General features: G+C 39.8%; 1 protein-coding gene and 1 long non-coding RNA gene across 6 annotated transcripts in view; one reads left to right on the forward strand and one right to left on the reverse strand.

The window, feature by feature from the left end:
* Nucleotides 1–21,532, reverse strand: part of LRRTM4 (leucine rich repeat transmembrane neuronal 4) — a 500,507-nt gene that overhangs the window by 457,573 nt on the left and 21,402 nt on the right. The gene's annotated exons all lie outside the window — the stretch shown is intronic.
* Nucleotides 3,991–6,868, forward strand: LOC135317064 (uncharacterized). Its single transcript, XR_010376186.1, has 4 exons — nucleotides 3,991–4,034; nucleotides 4,578–4,668; nucleotides 5,722–5,834; nucleotides 6,257–6,868. It is a non-coding gene; the product is annotated as an uncharacterized LOC135317064 (long non-coding RNA).

Genomic DNA, 21,532 nt, shown 5'->3' on the forward strand with positions numbered 1-21,532 from the left:
AGCCTGCAGAACAGAAAGAAGCTAAATACCAGCAACTAACTTTCTCACACATCCTAACAGATGTCGAAATTCACATTCAAACACACAGGTTCTCTCTTCTTTCCCCACTTCCCCTTTCTAAATGTCATACTTAGTTAAAAAGCATTGCACGCTGAGTTACATTTCAGAGTCCCCAAAGTAACAAATTTCCCAGGGGCAACTAGATTTCACCTTCAAATACCCCATTACTTACCTGGAATTCCACCTCAACACCACTGCCTCATTTCAAAATGTTTTTGTTTGCCCCAGCTCAAAGTAAAAAGTCAAAGATTTTTTCGATCTGATTTCTGTATATGAATATATAAGTCTATGAATATATTACAGCTGACACACAACAAAACTCTCAGGAATTATTTTTCTTTCTCTTGTCTGTCTAACCATGAAGATCTTTGTAAACAGAAATATAACTCTTACTTTCCAACACGCATTGTCTTATGTGGAATGTTTTTAGTGCATCTGATGCAAAGCTTTCTCTTCTGCTGTGGAGCTTCATCTCACGAGCACTTTAACAGAGCCAAAGGAGCTTGTTTAAAGCAAAGCTGAGTGCTCTCCCAGGACACATCTGGCCTGATTCTCCACTCACTCAGAATGATACAATTCTAGAACAAGTTGATTTTCTTTGTTTGGACTTTCTTATTATTCCCAAGTATTTTCCTCTCTACTAAAAAAAAAACCAACAACAAAACAACAACAAAAAAAAACACCAAACAAACCAAAAAACCAGGTATTTTCCTAAAGGCATCACTATACGCACAACATGTTTGTCACATTTCTGTGTGCAAGCTCAGAATTCCACCGGGTGTTAGAAAATGAACACACACACACACACACACACACTTAGGCATTTGCAAGATGCCTTCTGAGAACCGGTACATAAGTAAGAGAAAATGCATCTATCCAAGGCAACTCAGATGTTAAAACAAACAAAGAATGGCCAATGTGCTACGAATTATTGCAAGTATTTCTTACCGAGCCTGGAGTTTCAGGCTCCAGCTTACCAGCACATATATTCTTACCCATAAAGGCCAGCTCCAAATTTATTTACCAGGAACACAAACCTCTGCACAAAAGTACATGCACGCACAAATATACAGCTACTCCTGAGAAGTAAACCCAGCATTTTACCTACACTAACCATAAAGTCGCAGTAGTTATACTAACATAACATCATCTTCACTTCAGAACTCGCAGAAAGCTGATAGGGCTGCAGCCAGCTCTCACAAGGCAGGCACACAAGGTCGTTGTATTCTATGTCTGACGCAGTATGTTATGCACTGAGAAATGGCTTTGTTACCCTCTAACTCGTAAATGACAAACTTCAAATTAGGCAATTATCAATAACAACAGAAAACCCTTCAGAACCATTTGTATTTACACAACAGGAACAATTCTGTGTCCCATGTTATGGGGGAAGCACGGTCTAGGTGATCTTCACTCACCCTCCTAAATCCTCACCCCCACAAAAAAAAGAAGAAAAATCAACCGAACATTGGGAGGAAAACAAACACATCCACTAATGTGGTCTGAACACAGGGAATTGTTGCTCAAACAAGCCTGAATAATCAAGGCTGTCCTTGATGAGCGCTGCATAAGCAGACATATTTTGTGTTCTACACCCTGACATTTAATAGAACGAAACACTATAACCCTTTCCGTAATATTTATCAATGGTGGTCAGAGCCAGAAGGCAGGCAGCGAACATTGGCAGAAAAAAAAAATCATCAGGAAGTGCTGATATCTGTCAAATTACTATGCAGCTCATTCAGTGAAGATGAAATATTCAGAGCATTGGAGGGGATATGACATAAGTTTGGACATTTTATTTTAAGCTTTCATTAAATACTGATAAATTACAATGAGAAAGCTGTACAGAAGATGGATTCTCATGCCAGTTATAAGCATTGCCAGAGAGTTTAATCAAATTAATGTAAAATATTTATTTGAAATACTAGATCTAATATTTACACGCATATAACACACAGAGTTTTGGCAGTTTTGAGCAAATGTTTTTGTGGAGGTGTGGAAAGAAGAGTAGGATTCGCTCAAGTGCTGTAGGAGAATTAGGCATCCAGTCCACAAGATGTTTTGAAAATCCCAGACTAAATAAATCATCTTCTGGAGGACTTTTCACAAGTTATCAGAGAACAGGTACTTTATTAGTTTTTCTTTGTTACAATCTTTTATGAAACATTGACTGTCAGGAAAGACAGGCTAAGCTAGTGTAACTGCGCGTATCGTGAACAGTTCTGAAAAGAATAAAAGGTTTTTTTAAATAAGAACCATAAGACAAAAGAATTATGACACTTGCCACAGCATACAACAGGAATGAAGTAAGTAGAGCATGGTCATTTCCCAGCCCTTCCCCTCTTTGCTTTTTAACTTTATGCTTATTTTTAAGTGTCTTTTTAAAACAAAAAAAGTTCTGGTTTGATTTTAATTCAATAGAAATGAAAAAATTACAATGAAAACTGGATAGAACAAACAGTAACAGAAGTTTGAAAGGAGAACTCAAGCTACGTTTTATGTACGCAGCTGAAGATGTAACAGCCACCCGCAGTTTGAAAGACCATCAACTTATAATCTGCATCGTCCCCTGGGCTGGAGAGGGATTTCTACCTCTGGCAAGGCCTCACCCAGCACAAAATGAACATCAGCAGAGGAGGGAATACCAGGCACTCTGAAGAGGTTACTTCTAGGTTTAAGCAGGAACTCCATTCTGACTGAAAAGCTTATTTTAAATTTAAACATATTAGAAAATTCTGTAAGGGATGAGCCATTTCTGACACCACAACTTTCACCAAATCTTGCCAGATAAGTTCCTACAAACCATCACGACATCATTCAGATGGAAAGGGAAAACGTCCAGAGTTTGCTCTTCCACTTTTCCTTCCCAGTGAAGGAAATCCCATCAAGCCTGCAATGGCCAGCTGAAAAATGCACAGAATTTCCACCATAGCAAATTACTCGGTTCCAGGGCATTTCAGCCTTGGTCCTCTCAAAGGCCACAGCCTGGGCAGAAGAGAATTCCTTGTAGTGCAAAGAATTCTACTGAACTTCACGCAGGGAACAAGGAGGTAATGCCTTCTGTTATGGTCTGAACTCTGGTAGAAAAGCCTCTTACAAAGTTACGTGGGGATTTAAAGCAGTAAAGTCATCTAGGAAAGGGGAGGCTTTTGGGCAAAGTACTCCACTGAACTGAAGAAAACAATACATTTAGGGACAAACGTGTTTTATATTCTGGCTATTGCTCTGATAGTGGGTTGCCCCGTTACCTTTAATGGTGGCTTCCAGATTCTAAAGTACTCGAATTATTTCAAGAGACATTGTTAAAATCCAACCATAGGCTGCCCAACCTTTAGAAACCGAGAAGGGTTTTATTATTGGGGTGGTTTGGGTTTTTTTTAATGAATCAAAAGGAATTTTTACAGTTTTTTGGGTTCACTTTTCAACACTACAAGTCTGCTTGCTCTAGAAAATATTAATTTTTCACTAGATGGTTGAACAGCATAATGGTTCGGCTAAAAATCCAGAGATTTTGACTATGTACTGCCATAATGCTTCAATTTTTTTCCCTTCCTTAAGGTGCAGGTGTTCCTTAGTCGTCTTCATTGCAGCAGGTTAACAGAATTGTTATGACACACCACATTCCAATAACCTGCAGAAATCTCATCAAAAAAGCTCAACTCACAGGAGCAGAGCAGTGAGAGGGAGCAGACATCAGCGCACCCGTACGAGTACAAATCGACCATCCTCTTAACTCCGTGTTGTGTTTCCCTCAGTGGCTTACAATAGATGACCACTGAACATGAAAAAGGGTAAGATAAGCATGAGCTGGCTCAGCTCCCCTGAAGTACTTCAATGGAATTATGAAATCTACATTTAGTTTCCCCTCCCCTCCAGAGAAAGAAACCTATTTTCCTTTAAGCTTTGTAAACAGCCATTTGCAAACATACAGCCTACACTGAAGCGTCTGTGTGACAGAACAAAATGGTCCAGTAAGTGCTAGTCCTTCGTCAGCGAGTTGCGCATTTGGGAGGTAAAATAATTAAACAAGCAAACAAAACAGGAAAGTTAGTTTCTGCAATGCACTATGAAGCTGAGTAGCAGGTTTGCAGTATAAATTAAGGGGTTTGTCTGCTTTTTTTTTTTAAATGAAAACTCAGACACAGACTTAGTCCATATGATTGGCACCGCTTTGTCCTCCTGGCAGGAAGAGGCACCTATGTAGCACATAAAACTGTACTATTCCCCAAAGGGAAATGGCAGCCAATTATCCAGAACAAATTGTGACTGTAACAGTGAAGATCATTTTATTATTGCCTGGAGGGTTTTTGAAGCTCTCCCTATGAAATTGTCTCGTAAATAATTGAATGGAAGTGATTTACTTTGGTGGGGAACTTACAAGGGAAGGCCTTTCAAAAAGGTATTCTGTCAAAAGTTATTTGAATTAATTTAATCTAGAATTCCAAACAAATTGACTTAGATCAAATTTCAATATCAATTAACAAAAGCTGGTGATTTCTTTGTGTGTTAAACAGCTAAAAAGGAGCCAACAAGATGGTTATATTCACTCCATTGCCATCCATAAATACTGCAACATGTTACTAAGAAGCAGCCTCTGATCATAAGGTATGAAGATCTTGCAAGGACTTTAAACTAGCTTCTTTAAAGCTCGGCAGCATCTCTCATGCACCAACTGCGATGCATCCTAAACCGAATAACCCGCGGCACAGCATGCTGTTATTCTTTGGCAAAGCTGTTGACTGCATTTGGAGCTGCTCTGAAGTTCCTAGCAGTGCCGGTCAGAGATAACGGAACAAAACCTTCTTACATAACAAACTCACCCCCGTGACAAATGGGATAAGCTTTTTGCTTGACACGCAAATATCCACCCACTTCCTGGATACATCGCATTCCCCCTCCGCTCCAAAAAAAAAAAAAAAAGCCAAAAAAAACCCCCGCACTAAAAAAAAAAACCTCCAAACAAAATCCACAAAAAAACCCCAACACACAAACGTTTCTCCAATCCCCAAATACCAGTGGCATAACTGTCCACAATGGACAAAAGGAAAAAAGCCAAAGTGGACGTTGCTCCATCCAATTAAGAAACTGTCAGAACATGAAGAAGTGCAAACAGCCCAAAATCTGATAACTTCTTGCCACTTTTGCGGACTGTAATAATAGAATTTATTCCTAAATCTACTCTATGTCACCTTGGGAGAATTTAACCTGGGAAGACAGATACATTTAGCAGGGAGACTGAAAAGACCGTGTCCCACACGAGTCCCACGTGGCAATGAGTCTCCTGCTCATACCTGCACAATGCAAACACTCTTGCACAGCACCGGCATTCACCAGAGCAGCGTCCATCCACGGCAAAGAAGCAGAGAGGTGTAGAATGAGAGCCTACGTCCTTCCGTAACTGGTGAGGGAATATGACCAAGCATTTAATGTGAGAGATCCTGGAACCTCTGAAGGCTAGTACAGGTTATGGAAACCTTCAACACGGCTTTAGGTGATTTGCTTAAAGGGCAAAGCATATTCCAATGCCCAGATATCAACTATTTGTCTGAATGTATCCTGAAATAGAGCCAGCAGAAAAGGAAAATGCCTTCATAAATACAATTTATAGTGGTTCTCTGACTGGATGCTTTTCTATACTTTGCTATTATTTTCTTTCAGCTTTTGCTGTGCAGCTACATTTTACAGTAACACAGATATTTGCAAGCCAGCTCTGGACCGTCTTTTGAAGCGATCTCAGACTTCTGAAAAATTATCGCATGATCTCAAACATGGTAGGTATTGCAGGTTGTAGCCTGAAGTCCCCTAAATTAAAGCTGAATATAGAGAAGCACATATTAAGTTACCACAAGCTATCTTTCATGAACTGCCAACCCATCTTTAACAGCTGGGGGGCTTGAGAGCCTGTGAGCATGATAATTACAGTACCCTCATCAGAGAATCTAATTTTCAGAGGAAGCATGAATTCATGCAGAATTGGACTTTGCTACTAATTCATATATATTGAAATGCTTTTTCTTCAAATCTCTCAAACAGTTTGACAAAAAAAAGAGTAGTAAAGGAACAGTAATGCTGTGTCAACTCCTTTTTGGAGCCTCTGCTTCTCAGTAGCTAACGCAGCCAGTGGGAGGTTGTATCAATTCAATTTGCAAACAGAGCTTTCCTTTTCCTCCCCCTCCCTTTTGTTTTATACCAGGTTTTATTGGAAAACCAAGCACGCCGAAATCACAGTAGCTACGATTAAATGCATGGTAACAAGGTTTAATATGTGTCGAGGATGGATACAAACATGGAACACAAACTAAACTAGTTTATCATAGCGCTGATACATCCCGCTAAATGCGGACGGTTGTGTTACTTCAGAAGTGAGAAGAACAAACGATTACACACAAGTTAATTTACTGGGGTAGTTGCTCCCCACATCCTCCTCCAGCACTGAATACACTTCCTTTTTTGAGGACTGCACAGAAAGAGGCCGTGAGTGACCCACGCTATTTCTGCATGAGGGCATGGCGCGGGAGAGGGTTATTATTTACAATTATTTACAACACTGTCACTCTTTACCCCCACCTTACACATGAAAGAGGCAGCAGATGATGATCTTGACAAAAGCCTCCGCAGAGCAGTGCTAGTAAGCAATTAAGAAAGGACCCACAGCTGGTGAAACGAGTGTTCGAGTGATTTGACTCAGGCAAAACAGGAGTATTAGTCTAGTTTTTCCCAGGCCCCAAGTGATAACCTTAACTCCTGAGCTTTCATAGCACTGATAAACACTCTTCCAACAGTTTCACTGCAACTTGAATTAAAAGCATTGTTCTTTGAAAACTTTTTGCTGCATTCCTGTAAAATAGCTCTGTTTCAGTGTATTGACAGGGATTAATAGAAATTAACTTAAGTATTCCCAACTATGTTTAATTACTACAAAGCTAAGGTATAACACAGCTGTGTTTAGATCTCTGGTTGTACTTTTTTTATCCATACCGCTGTTCATTTTCTATGACTACCTATTGTACAATGGAATTAGGGCAATCCTTTCTAAAGCTGTGGACAAGAGGAAAACAAATGTAAAGTAACCTGCATTTCGCAGGGATTTGAACTCTCCTTCTAAAGGGCAAATCCCTAATACCATTTTTAATAATGGTGAAACTTTGATGTGGCAGTTTAGAAAATAATGCTATTCTACTAATCCTAATCATCAGATGGGATTATATGACAAACATTACATATTTTAATACTGCAGTAATCACAAAAGTGGAACTTTTTATAGAAATATTGTAAAGCTCTTATCAAATATATATGTTCTATTATTTATACCCGAAGTCCCAAATCCATATTTTATGCAACTTCCAATTACTCTTCTAACACAGAAGTTATTAATTTAAAAGCAGCGATACTATCAACGTCGATCTGACCAGATGGCTAGTGGCTTTGTTGTCTGCAGCAACAGGTTAACTCTTTCCAAGTTTCTCACCACACTAAACACCTCAGATGTTTACCAACCATACTATACATAGAAGAACTAGTTCTCTCACATGCTAGTGAAAAAAAGTATGAGATGCTCAGGTAATAGAAAACGGAATATAATCAGGCAGCTGCAGAGGTTCTGGAACAAACTTCTTAGTTTAGAAGGGTTTTGGTAGAACTCAGAGCAGAAAAGGAAGAGATGAAGCAAGTGGAACAATAGACGAAGTTAAATTCTGCCTGAAAAACAAATAACCTGGGAAAACAGAGACACAGTGAGAGACAACATTCATAGTGGAAGAAACAGGCTGGTCAGCTCACAGTTGTGGAGTTTGATTTTTATATATTCCATGTCAACTCTTGAACAACCTTTTTAGTAGAACTGGGATGAAAATACTCTCTTTTCTTCTATAACACACAGCAAAAACTTTTTAGTTCAGATCTTGACCTAAAACTGATAACCACAGAAAGAATCTACCAAAAGGAAAAGAACTCTATGAACCTTTTCAGCAGAGGAAAGTAGTGATTCAACCCATTAAAAAAAAAAAATCTAAATTATCAGCAGCAACTACCTTTAATATTAGGTTATGAAACAAACATGGCCAGCTGTGCAAGAAACTTTGGCAGCTTTGCATCCATACTAAAAAAAAAACAAACAAAACAAAGCAAAAAAAAAAAACCCAAAACAGCTGAAAAATACTGTAAGTATGTTTGAGGAAAGGGATTAAAAAAGTAATGGCTGATTAAGGCAGGAACTGGAGACCAGCAGATCTGGCTGCTTCTCCCTACTGTGGGGTGCACTTGTTTTAACTTTCAGAAAAGATTTCCAGACATCTATTCCAAACAGGATTTAAGTCAAAGCAGGAAACAACTGCTTGTTATGCTTACACTCAGAAGCCTTAAAGACTGAATGGAAACTGCTAAAAGAGCTGTGAAACAATGGCGGAGATCAAACCCCAGTTTCAAAATTAGTATTTTAAAGCAGAGTCCCTCAGGACGAAACTACAATGCTTACGAAAATTCCATACTCTGAAAAATAAGGGCTTTTTCAAAATGCATTTTTCTCTTCCAAAGGTCCTTAACTCTCTCGAGTTTTCCCCCTCTCCCTCTCAAGAAAAAAAAAATATTAGCACAGATTCAATAAACAAAGATTTACAAATGAAAATCCTCTCAGGGAGGCAGATTACATGGTTGTAATAGCCAGAGCTCCCAGAAAAATGAAGCAGGCATGTATTTCAGTTGTGTTAAAACAACGGCTGAATCAACTGCTTCAGAACTTGCTGCGTTTCTGAAGTATTTTCTATCATCCAAAATGCTTCTGGAACAATAAACAGGAGGAGATCCCTCAACAACTTGAGTAGCAACTTCAGACTTGAAGGTTACTGAAGACGACTACTAAAAAGTTACTTTCTTTTGAAAACAGAAATAACAAAAAATTCTGTCACCCAGTTTCTTCTGAACTGGTATCTGGGTCTCAAAAATAACAGGTTTTCATAAATAACAGTGACATTAACTTGAAGGGTACTGAACACAATTTAAAAGGCCTCATTTTCATAATGTCTCAGCACGTGCCTCTCCTTAAATGAAAATAAGTATTTTGAAAACTAGGGATCTCAGAATCACAAAGTTATTTTCTTAAGAAAATTTGAAGGTTGCTCTTCACCAAGAGAACACGTGGAAGAAAACATCTGCAGAACAGCACTAATTTAAGTTTTCAGTAAAGTAACTTCCTCACCTTAATACCTCTTCCAATAAAGGAGAAGCAGAGAACGGGAGAGTTGAAGACAGATTTATTTTGTGCTTTGCACTAATGACTAGAAATTGGTTTGTCTGAGACTAACAAAATAAAAAGTTAAAATTACTGGAAGTTGTATCAGCTAATCACTTTATGCAGTATTTTGTTAAATTGGTAGATTACAGGCTTACTACTCATCTTCTGCCTCACAAGAAATTATATACAGGATTTCTTCATATTTAAAACTGTTTTTCTGGATAGCCTATGACATAAGCCGAATACTTAAAAAATAGTATCATTACAAAAATCATTAGGTTGACTAATTTGGTAAAGAATCCCAATTTAAAGTATTATCAAGACTTTATTTGCAGAAGATTTGTTCCTTCCAAGACTAAAATAAAACCATCACGCATCTTTCTATGTTAACAAGAAATACTTTAGTCTAAAGGTTACCTTTAAAAAATAAAAACTGGAAAATGCCTTTAAAGTTTGACCAAGAGAATCTAGTTTGCCTAAACGAGGGGGCGAGGGGGAATCTCAGTTTAGGTGATTGATAGTTCTAGTAAACTTGCAGAGTTAGTTTAGCGTTGAAATTTTCAATGCTTCAGAGGCTTAAGGAACAATTCCCCTGCTCTGTCCCTTAACTCAAGGATTATGATCTTACAGAAGTAAAAACACAGTTGTTTTCCAAGTCCCAGTTACTGGTTTAGGCTGTATATTGTGTAAATAAACTACAAACATCTCTGCAGACACCGTCAGAGTAACTACTGACTTCAGTAATGAGGAGGGAGGATAACAAGCATGTGGAAAAGTCCTGCTGCAGTATTTCATCTTCTACTGTGGCTTGTACCACTGCATATGAAAATACATAGCCTGGAAACTGAGAAAAGATCTTAGCCGTTGAAACACAAAGTTCGGTCCAATTTTCACAGCAAACAGGACTTTAAAAATTCAGTCCTTGCTTTTCTATCACCTAAACTAACAGATGAAATCATGCAAGCCAAAATACTGAAATCAGTGAGAGAATCTGAAGCATTTTGCTTAGGTTGAAAGGCAAGAGGAACGTCTGCGTTCTGCTGGACTACTGCGAATATGATCCCCCAAAGAAGAATCTTTGTCTTTTGCCATGGATATTCCCATATTAAGAGAATTAAGGAGGAAATGTATGGAGAGAGTGGAAGTCCTTCCACATACTGAAAAAATAAAGTACCTTCCCCCTGTATTCTGCTCTGACTGTAAAGAAAAAAACCCACCACTTTGATTTTAAGCAACGTGTTGTATCTGTCAGCAAACAAATAAAGGTCATTTCAGAGCATGCAGAGAATGCTAATTTCATTTCGTGAAAGAATAAAAATAAATAGATATAAATGAGCCTGTAGATTAAAAGAAAATCCTGTCTGAAAGACTTATTAAGAGTAATCTGTTATGTTTTCCTCCTAATTACTGGAATTAATAGTAATAATATATCCTACACTCCCAAGATTAATGGGAGACGTTTCCTTTCTTGGTGTATACTTTTTCTGCAGGGAAGGGTTATTCAAAGCCCCATTTTAAGAATTTGTTTCATTATGGAAGCTTCAAACAGGTATGAAATGAATCAAGTGTTAAAAGTTTTTATATAACATGATGTATATAGATATATTAAAATAATCTGTCTCCTTTTTGGTTAAACACATTAATATAATTACAGTAGAACAAAGACAAATTTCTTGCATGTTCAAAATACTCAAAGGTAACGATGCCTTTAGCTGGAGCGAACGCAGCCCTCTGGCCCCTGAGGTAGGTCTCAGTACCCGAGCAGACACCCGCAGCCTGTGGAGGGGACCACTGGACCTGGAACTAAATGCCTATTCCCTCATCTGCCAAATCTCCCATCAGTAACCCTTGGAACAAGCATCTTAAACACACAAATGCAGAAATACAGCTCAGTTTTCCACCTCCTTGCAGACAACTACAGCAGGGTAAATCCCTACCTCCTTCACAATTAACAGTTACTCAGACACATTTTTGTTTTACCAAAATAACACTTTGTTTAGGCAGATGCTTCAGCATAACCTGTGCAACGTCTCTCTTCTTCTGGCAGAGTCCTCGCTGCGGAGAGGCCGAGACCGCTACTGCCGTGCCTGAAATGGATCGTTTTTTGTTCAGACCCAAGGTTACACCTACAGGATGGTAGGTACAAACAGGATAATTTGGAGGCAGCACACAAGTGTCTTTAACGGGGATGTGTGGTATTCAGCCACATGGAGTTCACTATTCATTCAGAAACACTACTTCACTTCTTTTTCCACTCAAATAAAGACATTTTTAGAGCAAGAACCAGTCTGTAAGCACAGTGGGATCTACACAGAAATGTATCTATTTTAGCCATGTCAACAACCCACTTTAATATTCTTCACTAAACTCAGAAAAACAAAAAAATAAAAGAGTGGGAGGAAATACCAAAAGCCAGAAATTAAAAAATTTTCTAAATATTAATGTTAAGATCACTTACTTTAAATAAATAAATAAAACCTCCATTAGCTATGTCATGTCGTTAAAATAAATGTTACGGCAATGGTAATTGTGTAATTAAATTAGCAGGCTTTTCCATCTCCTTGATTCATTAATCTAACAACCTGTTGCAGAAAATATGGAATTAATAAGTAACTGGCATATAAAACAGATTTTTATAATTTACTTGCCAGTTCATTAAATAGAAACAATAAAACAGAAGTAAGAAAAGCAGCACAGAGAACAGTGGGGGTTTTTTCTGTCCATATAGGCAATTTTACAGAAAGTGATGGATTACTTTTTGTTTCTTGGCTTCTTTGCTATTAATACCAAGAATATGTATTAGAGAGAAAATTATTACATTTGCATTGTTGTAGGGGCCAGCTATGAACGTTACATTAACTCTCTACCGACTCTCACAGCAGTTCCAACACAGACTGGAAAAGCCGTCTCTGCTAAAATAGAGTGCTCTGAGTGCTGCAGATTGATCTGTTTGTCCATGAGAGTTTTGTTTTTCTCTTTGATGTCCCTGAAAACCCTTAGGGTTGTTTTTTTTCACCCCTGCTACTTTTCCAGGTAAAAATATCACCCAAATCTAAACCTCCCTTTAGAATAGCCTAAGGTTTTGGTTGTTTTTGAAACAGATTCCTCAATAAAGGTCTGATTTCAGGTTTATCACTTTACCCTGCTCCATGTCAATACAGTTTGTGCACCTCCTGGGTCCTCCTATTCTCTGCACTGGGGCCCACAGCTTCTATCACAGCATGGTGTGAAAAGACAGTTACTGCTTCAAAACATGCAAACTAACACCAGGGCTCCAAGTCCACAAAAGTAGTTCGATAAAATACATGCTCCAAATCCCCTCTTACACACAGTAAATTGTGAGAGAGAGTAACTAATTTACAGGGACATCCAACAGCTACGTGAGAACTGTGTGTTAGGTAAAAATCCCTCCAGACTTGTGTTGTGGTACCATCTCCTCCACCTTACATAAGCCTAACCTGGGAATGATGCTGGTGGCTGCTCAATAGTCAAAGCCCACTACAGTAAACACAGCACGTTTAGTCTTCAAACACTGAGGTTTTGAATCAGAATTTCTGTCTACAAGATGGGAAAACATTGTCCAAATGCATCTCTGTACCCTGCGGCTAGTTTTCAAGAGGGAAGCCTTCTAGATCCAGCTGTGCTGGAAGACGGAGGTTTACTCTCCTCTTCCACAACACTGGCTGAGTACCACCCGCATCGCTGGGGGGGAATCATCTGCTGAAACAGTTTCAGTAACTTATTTCTGTTAAATTTGCTCTCATTTTGATGGAAACAAATAAACGACAACTCACAAGTAGCTCTGCCAGCAGAATTAGGGATTGGAAAGCTCTGTCAGCGGAGCGGTAACAAGCATTTAATGTTGAACACAGACAGTCGTAGGCAGCAACATCTGCCACAAGCACAGCTCGTCGTGAAGCGCACATTTATCTACACCCAGAGTACGGGGTCAGGCCTTTGGACTCCTTGCCCTCAGAAACCATTTCCACTGTTTTGCTGCCCTACACACACTCGCTATTTCTCTGACAATCCCCATCCCCACTATTATTCTTCTAACCAGAATAATTCACCAACCCCACCGTCCAGATCCACAGTGCTAGCAGGTGATGACAGCCATGGCTAATGAGCCATTAATTCTAATCAAAGACACTCAACGCTTCCTTTCCATTAATTGCGTAAATAATAAAAAATAGCCCTTTGCTGTATGCCAGGAATGTGCTCGTGTTATCAGGGCAACTTCCAAATGCTTTCCTCTGATAAAATGTGCATCACGATGGACTAAAAGGCATGCAGGCACCAGGGTACTCGCTTCCTCTTAAAAAATCAGAGGTCTACTTTATGTGCATTGTGGGTCTGACAGAGATAATTAGAGTGGCAGGGTGATTGCCCTTGTTAAATCAAATGGATGAGAAACACTAATGTTTAGGAGTCAGGGGAAATGCTTTGTTTCTATTTGCAGCCAGCCTTTCTTGATTTTGCTCATTTGGGCAATACCGCGGTTCAGAATGTGCTCTCCTTTCATCAAATTAGAAGCAAGAAGTACATGCTTTTGTGCCTCTGCATAAGCCCTCCAGTGTCCAAGCTCTAGCAGTATAAACAGCACAACAAACATCCCATGCCTATTCAGCTCCTAAATATAGTTTAAAGCAGTGCAGAAAAATGCCAAGGTTCTGGTAGCTAGAAACTAGCCTGCAACATGGAGCAATCAGGGAGACAGGAATTCAAGAGTGTCTCAGCACTGATTTTTAGGTATTGTTCAGGGCCAGGTGAAAAGCTGCCTTTTCACATCAGACTACTGATAAAGCTTGGTCTAATGCTCTCTCTGCCAGCTCAAAGAAACTTCAAAAGCAATTTGAGTGCCTCAAGGACTCTTGACAAGAGCTCCCCAAAAGCTTGCAAGGGCTACTAAAGGGAGCAGGGCTGACTCTCAGCAAGGGCCAAGATTGCTCAGGATTAACAAACAAACCACTAGTTCGATCACCACAGTTTTCAGACCCAGGACCCAGCTCATAAGTGCTGCAGACCTCAGACCCACAACTCCCTAAGGACAGCTTCAGCTTTTGATCTCTCTCAAGCAAAGGCACGTCCCAGCGCAACTCAGTGCTCAGCTTTTTTATGTGTGGTTCACTACAGGTGCGGGGAATTCCTAACAAAGCCATCTTCTAGGATTGCGATGTGGCTGCTTACCAATCGCTGAAGTCTCTCTCCTGCCACCTCTGATGTGACCACATACCCTTTAAAAACGAATAATCTCTCTAAGCATCCCCTAAGCACAACACTTCTCACCTCTCCCCCAGACACTCCAGCAAAAAGCCTGTCACCATTACTTCATTTCAAGCCCGTCCCAAATCCCCAGATCAGTCCATGAGTCTGCAAGCTATACTCCTCCCTGGCAGAACTGTCTAGCTGATAATCATTTAAATACAAGGCAGAAGATGTGGCCTCTATCCTAGCCTTATCTGCCACAAGGCAGCAGGCAATTACAACCTCTCTCCTCTCATCTTGGCCATTTAAGTTAAGCTGATTCGCACAGGACAGTGTCTTTTAGCATGCGCACCACAGCTATCACCATGCAGGACTCCTGATCCCAGCTGGGGCACGTGGTAACACATACCCAGGGCAGGAATCAGTTTTCCAGGGTTCAGCTGACAGATTTGGGGCTTTTGGAAATAGTGCATCCTGAGAAACTCAGAGTCTTAGCTGGCAGAATTAAGAATTCAGTTTCAATTCCTCCATGCATACGCTCTTAACAGTTAATTTCACTGACCCCAATGATGTTGGCCAGACTAAAGCTGGCATAAATGGAAGTCAGCCCTGGCTTTTTACCCCTAGGTACTTAAAAGGGTTAAAAAAAATTCATCCCTCTGAGGGATTAACAGCATAATTCAAACACGTATATTATGTAAACATCTGCCTATGCAAGCAGGAGTATTCCACAATGAAAGCAAATTCAGAGCTGTCAAAACAATCCTATTCAATTGTCGTCATGAATTCTGGTCGCAATGATATAAATGGTACATTTCACAGCCAGGATTTGGACCTGGAAAACCTTACAGCAGGTGAGTCAGAATCAACTCCTCTGGAGTCACAAAGTCACAAGAGGCAAGACAAAACCCAAGCCCAAGAATAAATTTAATATTGAAGTTCAGAATCACTTGAAACAGACAACTCCTGCAGTAATGAAAAAAATACTATCCTTTTGGTAAAACTGATTGAAAAGGGTAATAACTGCCTTCCTCACCACGTATTTTTATGAAGTGACTCATCTAGTTACATCTACAATCCAGTAACCATTTTTTCAATGTTTCCAGAAGCCAGACAGAGACTTTGGCAAGTTAAACAGCTATTAGGTCAGGCCTTAAGGAAGCTGTCACTGGTCTTCAAACACACTTAGTGCCAGCATTCCCTGCTCTTCGCATACGCATTAGAGAAGGTGGCAGTTCTACGAGTTTTGGCAAATTTATTCTCGTTGGAGAATTACCACCCACCCTAGAAACCAAAATCGTCTGCAGAAAAAAAGAACGCTTTAACAGTGGAAAGCCCACAAAAGGCAGCAGGCAGCGTTCACACATGATGTCTTCTTATTCACATGTTTCTGTCCTACCAGCATCCGTGTCCTGGTCTTCCAAGGGCTCTAGTTTCATATCCTTACTCGTGAATCCAAGATTAAAGAGGAACGTGCATGATACCCAAGCACTGGAAAGTTATCAATATACATACAAGCAGAGGCTGAGAGCGCTGTGATTATTTAGCCTCTAGATGGGGAAGGGGAAATACTATTGTTGTGAATAAATGTCTGTGGGTAGGGACTGTGGAAGATCGAGCCAGGTTCTTCTCAGTGCAGTGACAGGTCAAAAGGCAACAGATGCAAACTGAAACACAGGAAATTCTATTTAAACATAAGAGAAACCTTTTTTGCTCTAAAGACGTTGCACACATGAAGATGTTGCCTGGAGGAGGTGGAATCTCCATTCCTGGAGATATTCCGAGCCCAATGGGACACAGCCCTGAGCTAGCTGCTCTAGCTGACACTGCTTTGAGCAGGGGGGTCAGACTAGATGCTCTTCCAGCCTCAAACATTCTCTGCTGTAAAGTTTCTCTTAACACTAGCTTTAACAGAATATATATATGTGTGTATGTACAAACCATAGTTCACCTGACTTAATATTTTGCGTTTCTGTTCCAGAGAAAATATTAGCATTTTTCCTCCTTGTGACTTGAAACAAAAAAAAGAATTAGTTTCTCACAAGGGAAAATTTAAAATTGTTTCATGTCAGCTGGAACACTGCATTAAATTCCAAGCTTCAAAGGAAAACCTCTAACAGTCATCATGAAATGACACACTAAACCCAGCAATTTCAAAAAGGACCTTCTTCAACCGTACATTTTGATTTCAGAAATTTTTGTTTTCCCTTTTTTGAATTGAAATAAATGAACTCCTGTGGAGAACAGGCATGCAAAACCATTTCAACAGAACATTTTAAACCACTTCAGAAGAGGGCAAGTTTTCACTTATATCCCCATTCAACACTGACGGGGGTGGGGGGGACCCCAAACTGTTTTGAGGTAAGCAAGAGCTTAGAGGTCTCACACTGGACAGGCTGTTACAGAAACATCACCAAAGCCCACTTTGTAAATCTAAATTAAACCTGTCTGATACGAGAGTTCACTACAATGAAGTTCTGACTAATAAAGATATTCCCACTCTGAAGAGATTCACAGTAATATAGCTGAAAACAGCAGGGCTAGATTCTCCAGTATTACGCCCAAGAAAAGTCAGTATAATTCCACGGAAGTAGAAACAAAATTGGTGTAGGGCCAAAAGAAGGGTGTCAGGATTTTCCATTTACGAAAACATTGCTCTTTCCACATAAGTTTTAAAAATAAAACTGTTTATAGCTGCATATTAAAAAGGCAGATTTCACCAGGAAAACCTTGTCCCCTGGATCCTTGCCACGGTGCAAACTGTATTAGGAAATAATCTGAAATATTAATACAGCAGTTTATCCTGGACATTTGTCCAGACACTGAGCTCAAGCTGCCTTCCCAGCTGTTTGTGCCAAGTTCAACTCTGCACTGGCTCCCTGGAGAGCCTTTGCTAAGCAGAACTGAGGGCGGGGGCGGGGGAGGGGGGCACAAAGCAAAATTGCTGCTTTGAAGGCAAGAGGGAGAGACAAAGGGTTGGAAGAAGCACAAAAAGATCCAAAGGACCTTCTCTTTCAATGGCTGTCTTCAGAACTAAAGAGGTTACGGCTTTCAACAAAGCCTCTGGCTTTCTAAGCCAGCAAGAGGATTAATCTGTGGCCATCATCTTAGCCTTACCCATCCCTCCCACTGTTCATAGCGGAAGGAAGATTCTCTTCAGCAATTCTACACCCTAATCTTGTCCAGGAGAAAGAAAAGTTGTGTGTTTTATTTTCCAGACTGACTTTCAAATTGACCAACAAACTGAAAGTTGCAATATGCAAGGGCTAAACAACCTTTCCCAGGACTACCATTTCCATCTCTACATCTAGGTTAACCGGGTTAAAGGATGATCTTCAGTCACAGAGTATGCATTTTCTGCCCAGGAAATCTAGCAAGCAGGTTCTGTAAATGCTGCTATTACCCTATTCACTGCTGCAGGGCTTTGTCTTACTACACTAAATTGGTTTCCTCCTGGGAGGTGGATGCTCAGGTGTCACTAGGGGGAATATTTTCACCTTTTACTGGCTCCTTCTGTCAAACACATGCAAATGCACATGCAGTTTCAATATGCCACCTGGAAGCTAGTGGCAGTACTCAGCAGTACATTAAATACACAAACCAACCTAAATCAATTCATCCTGACAATATATTAAAAAAAAAAAAAAACCATGAAGTTTTGGAGTGAATGTATGTACCAGTAACAAATTTAAAACAAAACAACCCCTGCCAAAAATACACAACCAACTAACCCGCTGAGACCATTGCGGTCACCTTTCCTCACTTGGAATATGGAGATGTCGCCCCTCGTTTGCAAAGCACCAGGAGAGGATTGGATGAATTCAAGCTACCCAGGAATGCGAAATCCATGTAGATAGAATAATCACCTCTCAAAGCAAAGAAAAATAATTCATGGTAAAGGCATTAGATGATAAATCCAAGAAGTGCCTTATTTTTATAGAACTTAAACTCCATTCTGATCTTAGGGCAAGTCAACATCTGAGTTTACCTCCTCCTTTGCAAAAGTGGATAATCCCTTTCTTCCCAGCTCCTACCTAGACAGGCTGTAAAGGCTCAGGCCATGGGGGTCACTGGTACATTTTGGTTTTAACCAAGCCTGACTTCATTCATGCTGGTTCTCTTTCAGTGCTTTTCCTCACAGCATGAATATTAAACAGATATTCCCCCATGCTAACGGATGTAACAAAACCTAAGGAAGTAAGCAACAGAAGATATGCAGACTACAAATTTTGACTAGCTAGAGTTTCCCTGAGTTAATACAGCTAACAGGTACTGCAGCTGTAAATCTAAACAGAAGAAAAGGAGAGGGGGGACACACGACATGACAGTCACTATATTACATTAAAAAGATAAAAAGAACTTTTTTGGTCACTGCTGATACAAAAAAGAGGTTATGAGCCATTAATAATAAATGTTCTAATGTTTGACTGCAGTTTTCTTTAGGGAAACTTGAACATCCTTTGTAAACCAAAACGATTACACAAAAAGTACCTATACTTATATATATACACACACACTTCTATATATATACCTATACTATATTCTCTATTTGTTCTCAAAATAAGAGCAACTTACAGGACCAAAACACAGTTGATCACTTTTGTCCAAAAAAAGGCATAGAAGGATGTTGTATATTAAAAACAGGAATCCCTTTATGTCTGGCCATTAGTGAATGCAAATATTGAATATTACATATCAATCTTGTCAAATCTGTCACTGAGCCAAATTCAGTCTTAGTACTTTGCCAGTAAAATCAACAGAATTACGTAAAAGGGTTATTAAACTGGGGGGGGGTGGGGGGGTGGGGAACTCCCAAAACCAAACAACAACCCCACACAAACAAAACAAAAAAGTCATCACACAACTGCTACAATAGCCTGGCTTTTTTTTGTTTTGAAGAGGTGCAACTGATTTTTAATCTCAAACATTGTACTTTCACTAGCCATTTTACTTCAGACTCTTATCATTTGTCGCCTGAAGCAGCTGTGCCTGAAAATCCCTGGTTTTGTTAGGAAAGTGCACTAGAGCAGCACAGTAGTCAGTCCCAATGCTCAGTTTGTCTTTGCCTGTCAGAGCCAGGCACTGAGTGGATTAGCTGACCCCGACTTGGTTCTAGCCGGAATGGTGCGTTACTATCCAGAGGCACAAGTAACGGAGAAAAGGAGAAAACAGGGGAAATGGGCGACCTGCACTGTCAGCACAAAACACACAGTAACGGCGACAGCAGTTCCTAATAGCAAGGCAAACATCACAGAAATACAATACTTTGCTGAACAGGAGGCATTCAGTGTAATTATTAAGGCAAAGAATGAACATTATTACCATAATGTAACTCAAGCTGCATCTGAACAGGGCCCCTGGAGGGAAACAACTTGATGTATGTTTACAACGAAGCGTACTAGGAAACAAAAGGACACTCTAGCTAAAGAGACATATTTATCTGTGCAGTATTTTAAAAATGATGAAGATAAAGAGTGACTTCCAGATAAATCCTCACCTTTCCAGGAATACAAGTCTTTGCTCTCAATAACAGATCAAGCAGCCTCTATTTATGTTAAGGTTACACCTATAAAGGGTACACAGACTAATAAATAATTAATAGATGTTACTGGATGAGAGCAGTACTTTAAAAGCACATCAACAGAAATTATTTTAGGTGGTTACAATCAACTTGCAGCTCCACAGCCAGTTCAATCATTTGCTCAAGTATTTATCAGCTATTGAACTTTTAAAATATTGTTAGTAGGGCCAAGTTAACAGATCGAGAAAGTCCCAGATCTTGGTAGGGGTTAGAACAGAGGAACACTAAGCAGAAATAACGGGCCACCAGTCAGGAAATAAAGCTCAACTCTTGCTGCAGGCTTCCTGGCACTGCTACAGACCTGCTTCAGCCATTTCCTCCTCCTCCAGCACACCTTCAAAACTGCTTATAGACCAAAAGTTTAAAAGACAATTTTGAATATTCTCGTGCATTCTGTGCAGGCCACAGTGAATGTATGCTGTCAGTGTCAAAACATGCCAGCATATTATCATATACCTGAAAAATTAAAAGTTATTGAAATCTTAGTGAAATGAATTTGACTTTGTGAATACCAAGCGAGAAAGTTGAAGTGATTTGTTTTGACAGTTCTTCCACTGAAAACCTTATCCAAACCTACATCTTCCTGGGAAACATTTAGATTCTGACAAAAACATGTTTTCCAAAGAAAAACTGTCCATGCCCAAAATGTTTGCTCTAACACTGCAGCGCATAAAATTGGACTGAGTTCTCCACAAGCTCTTTAAGATGTTACTGTCACTGATGCAGCATGTCTGGATGAACCCGAGGGCAAGCCATGACCTGAAGGTCTTTGCTCAGCATATTGCTGCTGTTTGCCTACACGTCACTTTCCTTTAATGCTCCAGCACACCAGACTCTCTGGTCTCCAGTAGATGTTAATACTTTTGCCTCCTGGAAAGCGGTAATTCACAGCTACATTAGCGATAGCAAATACACGTTTGTATCGGTCACTCTGGAGAGTTTTTGGCAGAAAACTGCCCATTGGCCCACTTTGTAGAAAGCGCTCGGTCAGAAGACAGTGAATACAGTGCACAGATCCAAATTAGCGTAGTTACGTGACAGCTTATATCAGCCTGCCTAAATAAAATGGTTTTCTTTACAATGAAGTGAGGGCTTTGTTAGTTTCTTAACACTATTAATAAAAGTTCATTAGTTATAAGGATTCATTTAAGAGGGTAAGGGGAATAGCCATAAGTGCTCTCTAGGCTGAAGGAAGCCTGTAGGCACCATGAGCATTAAAACACATTAAACAGCGCGAGCCCAAGAGCCCTCTGGAGTTTTCTTTGAGTGTATTACTTTTAAATTAGAGATGGGAAATTTTCCCTGTTGAAGCTGGACAGAAAACAGCTGTGCTCATTAAAAGAGGAGGAACTGCTAAGTAGTTATATAATCAAGACTATGTAATTAACAGAGAATTATAATAGTAGATCTAACACTGAGCTGAAGTTGTGTGCCGTGCAGAATGCTAACAGCTT

The sequence above is a fragment of the Phalacrocorax carbo genome, chromosome 24 (genome assembly GCF_963921805.1).
Source record: "Phalacrocorax carbo chromosome 24, bPhaCar2.1, whole genome shotgun sequence".
Lineage (NCBI taxonomy): Eukaryota > Metazoa > Chordata > Aves > Suliformes > Phalacrocoracidae > Phalacrocorax > Phalacrocorax carbo.